At 41.0% G+C, this 5,545-nt stretch overlaps 1 pseudogene; it reads right to left on the reverse strand.

Annotated features, from left to right (window-relative positions):
- LOC105992130 overlaps nucleotides 1-5,217 on the reverse strand; it is a 16,013-nt pseudogene extending 10,796 nt beyond the window's left edge.
- Nucleotides 5,218-5,545: the final 328 nt, after the last annotated feature.

Raw genomic sequence — 5,545 nt, forward strand, 5'->3', positions numbered from 1 at the left:
TGTTTATGTTTTTGTTTTTTGTCAGTTATCGGGCTTGAACGCTTGGCTTGGGCGATGTCCCTTAGCTCTTCAGCTCAAGGCTAGTGCTCTACCACTTGAGCTACAGTGCCACTTCCAGTTTTCTTGTGGTTTATTGGAGATAAGAGTGCTATGGAGTGTCCTGCCTAGGCTGGCCTTGAACCGTGATCCTCAGATCTCAGCCTCCTGAGTAGCTAGGATTGCAGGTGTGAGCCACCGGAGCCCGGCTCTGTGGGATTCTTTACATAAAAGATCATGTCATCTGCAAAAAGGGGGAGTTTTACTTCATCTTTCCCTAGTTGTATCCCTTTTATGTTTGCATCTCGTCTTATTGCTGTAGCTAGGCATTCTAATACTACATTGAAGAGAAGTGGAGAGAGTGGACATACTTTTCTTGCTCCTGTCTTTAGAGGAAATAGATTTCATTTTTCACCATTAAGTAGATTGTAGGTTTGTCATATACAGCCTTTATTGTATTGAGGAATGTTCCATGGATTCCTAGTTTTTCAGGGCCTTCATCATAAATGGGTGTTGTATCTTGTCAAATGCTGTTTCTACATCTATTGAGATAATCCTGTGATTCTTTTCTGTGCTCTTGTTGATGTGATGAATTATATCAATCGATTTGCATATATTGAACCAGGTTTGCATCCCAGAAATGAATCCTATTTGATTGTGGTGTATGATTTGTTTGATGAGTTGTTGAAGTCATTTGGCCAACATTTTGATGAGAAGTTTTACATCTGTGTTCATTAAAGACATTGTTCTACAGTTCTCTTTAGGTGTCCCTGCCTCGTTATGGGATAAAGGTTATGATGGCTTCATAGAAAGAGTTTGCTAGGGGCTGGGAAAGTGGCTCAGTGTTAGAGAGCATGCCTTGAATGCATGAGGCCCTGGGTTCGATTCCTCAGTACCACATAAGCAAAAAAGAAAGAAAGAAAGAAAGAAAGAAAAAAGCCCGAAGTGGCACTGTGGCTCAAGTGGTAGAATGCTAGTCTTGAGCTGAAGAGCTGAGAGACAGTGCCCAGGCCAAGTTCAGGCACCACGACCGGACCCCCCCCTAAAAAAAGAAAGAGTTTGCTAATGAACTTTTAATTGCAATTTCAATGAAGAGTTGGAGGAGCATAGGTGTGAGTTCTGCTTTGAAAGTCTTGTAGAATTCAACTGTAAATCCATCCAGGCCTGGGCTTTTCTTGGGTGGGAGGACTCATTCCTTTTTCTATTTTGTTGCTTGATATAAGTTTGTTAAGTTGGTTTAAATCATGTTGGTTTAGGTTTGGCATGTTGATATTTGCTACAAAATCGTGCATTTCTTCCAGATTCTTGAACTTATTATCATTAAGGCTTGAGAAGTATTCCCTAATAATGTTCTGTATCGTGGTTGTTTCTGTGGTGATATTTCCGAGATCATCTCTGAATTTGTTTATTTGGGTGTGTTCTCCTTTTTTTTGTAAGATGTGCTAAGGGTCTGTCAATCTTGTTTATTTTTTATTATATATATTTATTGTAAAAATATTGTATGGAGGGTTTACAGTTGCAGGAGTAGGGAAATTAGTACATTTTGTAGCAAGCATTGTTACCTCCTCTTTTGTTTTCCCCCACCATCACTTCCCTCCCCACCTTCCTAACTCCTCCCACCCCCTATTCTGACATTGTAAACTTTGTTTTCAATATAGTGTCCTGTACATCTCGTCATCACAATGGGTCAACTTGCATCCCAATTTAAACATTCCTCTATATCCCTTCCACTCCCCAAATTACAAATTGTATATGCAAGATGCAGAACACCGGCATCAAATCCAGTGAAAACAGGGGTTATACCATGGCAGAAGCACATACAAAAGAAACAAAAGAATAACATAGTGCATTATAAGTACATTAAAAAATAATAGCAAGCAAGAAAAAAACACTTGTGTTCCTCATCTTGGGGTACATTTTGCTAAACATTATCTCATGTGGTCATATGTACATAGCTTTTGACCTTCTCTGCTTGTCCTAGACATGTACTAGGCATTGCAAACAAGGGAAACCATGGTACCTATGTTTCTTTGGGCCTGGCTTACTTCACTTAATATAATTTTTTCCAAGTCTTTCAATTTCCTATATGAGGTGATGTCATTCTTTCTTATGGAGGCATAGAATTCATATATATCACATTTTATTTATCTATTGAGGAGCATTAAGGTTGGCTCCATATCTGCATGCTCTAACCTACTGTCAAGACTTTCTACTTTTTTTTTAATTTCCTTTCCTTCTAATTGGTTGGCTTTGATGGCTTCAAATTACCTGTTGGAGGTTTGTTTAGATCTTGTATGTACTTCTTTATGGCACTAATTGGTTTTCAATGTTCATTCTCAAATCCCTTAGTTGATTGATTGGTTGTGGTTTCATTGGACTCCTTTTCCTTCTGATGGGCTCCACTCAGCATTCCCTTAGTAGCCTCCCTGGATTCCTTCATCTGTCTGTTTGTGGATTCCATGTATACCTCCATTAATCTTTGTGTATTATCATCCCACTCAAATAATTCCTGTATTAATCTTTGATTAGCTTCCTCATGCTCACAAAATCCCTTTATTAATCTCATGAAATTCCATTATTAATCTTTGTCTACTCTCAGCCTGCTTATGCTATTCTCATATTAATCTTTGATTAGCTTCTTCATGCTCATGAAATCTCTGTATTAGTCTTTGGTTAGCCTCATCATGCTCATGAGATTCATGTATTAATCTGTGGTTAACCTTATCATGCTCATGGTTTTCCCTGTCATGCTCACACTTCCCTTTCAAGTTCACACAGAGTCATTTGCAGGCTTTCAGTCTTTTCATTCAGCATGTTTACCAGTAGTGTTTGTAGAGCGTTTCTGGAACTCTCCTCTGGATTATTCATTAATTCTCTGTCGTTTGATTAACATGTGTGGGATTTGAGATACCTGGACTTTCCATTTTTCTTGTGTTTCTCAGACTTGTTCTCCCCATCTGCATGAAAGCAAAACCAAATTCATGCTAGAACACTGTTTTAAGGTAAGTATCAACCAGCACCCTGTAGTTATATAGATTGTTTGGCTCAGTCAAAGTATACAGATACAATCTAGTTCAACAACAAACAACTATGGATTAATGGACTTAGAATTTCAAGGAAGGAGTCAGCAGACTAGAAATTAGTAAGTTTAGGTAGAATTTTGGGGAGAAGATAAGATTAGAGTAATGTGAGGATGGAAAAGGAGAGAGATATTTTAACGAAGACTTGAATTCAGCCTGAGGAAAGACACAAGGAAAGGAGGACAGAGATAAAGAAACAAGGAAAAATGAAAAAATAAAAATTTAAAATTAGCAGGGTGTCAGTGGCTCACACCTGTAATCCTAGCTACTCAGGAGGCTGAGATCTGAGGATCATGGTTGAAAGCCAGCCCGGGCAGGAAAGTCGGTGAGACTATTTTTTGGGGGGGTCCAGTCGTGGGACCTGAACTCTGGATCTGGGTGCTGTCCCTCAGCTCTTCAGCTCAAGGCTAGTGCTCTATCACTTGAGCCATAGCGTCACTTCTGACTTTTTTCCTTTTGCTTATGTGGTGCTGAGGAAATGAACCCAGGGCCTCGGGCATGCAAGGCAAGCGGTCTACCACTGAGCCACCTTCCCAACCCTCGGTGAGACTGTTATCACCAATAAACCACTAGAAAACCGGAAGTGGCAATGTGGCTTAAGCGGTAGACTGCTTGCCTTGAGCTGAAGAGCTGAGGGACAGCGCCCAATCCCAGAATTCAAGCCCCACGAGCGACAAAAAAAAGAAAAAATAAGAAAAATTAAAAATTAAAAAGTGAAACACTGAAAAATTATATGAGTGTAAAAAATAAAACTGAGAGGAGGATAGAAGGACAGGAGGAGAGACATAAAGAAAAAATGAAAAATAAAAATTTTAAAAATGAACCACTGAAAATCATATAAGTATAAAGAAATAATACTACCATTAAAAGAGTTAATGCTGAGAGGTTGTGGGTTGAGTAATCAATTTCTGAATTAGATTTATGTACAATGAAGAATAAGGTCTAATAATCGAAGATGGGCATATATCTGGGGATGAGAAGAACAGCAATTAAGTCACGCTAAAATAACCCATAAAAGACAAAAAGGAAAACAGTAAAAAGAGATTAACCACACACACACACACACACACACACACACACACACACACACACCTAAAATAGAAATGTAGAAAAAAACACACAATTTAAAATTTAAAAAAATTGGTAGAAAAAGAGTTCTTCGATTTTTTTGTGTGTGGGGAATGGGAATCTTGTGTCTCCCCTTTGTCCATAATCAGTCTCCTGGTGGAGTCTCTGGTTTGCTTGAGGAGTTTGGTTTTCCTGTGGCTTGATTGGTTTCCTACGACAGTTTGTTTGAGCAGGCAGAAAGAAGCTCTGCCTTACCTAGAACTTTATTACCCTCCTCCCAGGCTAGTTCAGTGTGAGGGGAGATCTACTTTGAGCATCACAACAGAGGGAGATGGCTGTTCCCTCTAGTTTAGAGTTGCTGTGATGGGGCTAGGTTGTGGGTAGGGTTGAAGCCTGTCAGAGATCAGTACCTTTACCCCGAAGGACTAGCTCCGGAGACACTCACAGAGCATTCTGTAAGCATTCTCAGGATTTATATTTACTGAGTTTCAATTGTTTTTCTTTTACTCCTCCTGCACTGGGTCTGCCGCTTTTGCCACAGTGGGGAGGGGCAGCCTCTGGCTCTGTTTACTCAATGAAGAAAGTCACTCCTCCATGGGCTGACCTTCCTCTGTCTGGGAAGGGCAACTTTTCCCTGGATGGAGCTGAGCTGGGTAAGTCAAGTTCCTGTGACCTTTTGAATGGCTCCTATTGTCTTTTTCCAAGACTTGAGTTGTTTGCTAGCTGCTCTGGCTGGGTCTGTGTCAGTATCAAAGATGGCTTTCTTCTCCGGTGGTGGGGGAGGTCTACCTTCCCACTGCTGCTCTGTGAGAGGGAGTGATGATATCTCAGGGTACTCACACCAACCCTTGGATTTCAGGCCATCCATGGTCTGCGACTGTCAGTGGTCAGCATGATGAAGATTCTGTTCCTTGTCAGTTCTTGCTGGCAGCTAGTAGAATCTTCTTGCATACTGCCTCTTGGGCCTTTGTCTTGGGCTCATCTCTGCTGGTACATCAGCCATGGCAGTGGCAGCTGATGCTGCCACTGCCATAGACACTGGAAAATGCTGAAATCTGTCTCCTTAACCAAGATGCCTGGATTTTTCCTCCCTGGCCAAACTCTCTGTGTACTATGATGGCACACTTGGTATGACTCTCTGGTCTTAACTTTTCACTGGAAAAATAAAACTGCTTTCTATGTGAAAGCTTGTTTAGCCCCCAGTTTCTCCTCTACCAGTCTCTAGACTCCCCCTATTCTATTTTTTTTTTTTTGTCGGTCGTGGAGCTTGAACTCTGGGCCTGGGCGCTGTCCCTCAGCTCTTCAGCTCAAGGCGAGCGCTCTACCACTTGAGCTACAGCGCCACTTCCGGTTTTCTGGTG

This window comes from Dipodomys ordii, unplaced genomic scaffold (genome assembly GCF_000151885.1).
Source record: "Dipodomys ordii isolate 6190 unplaced genomic scaffold, Dord_2.0 Scaffold80, whole genome shotgun sequence".
Lineage (NCBI taxonomy): Eukaryota > Metazoa > Chordata > Mammalia > Rodentia > Heteromyidae > Dipodomys > Dipodomys ordii.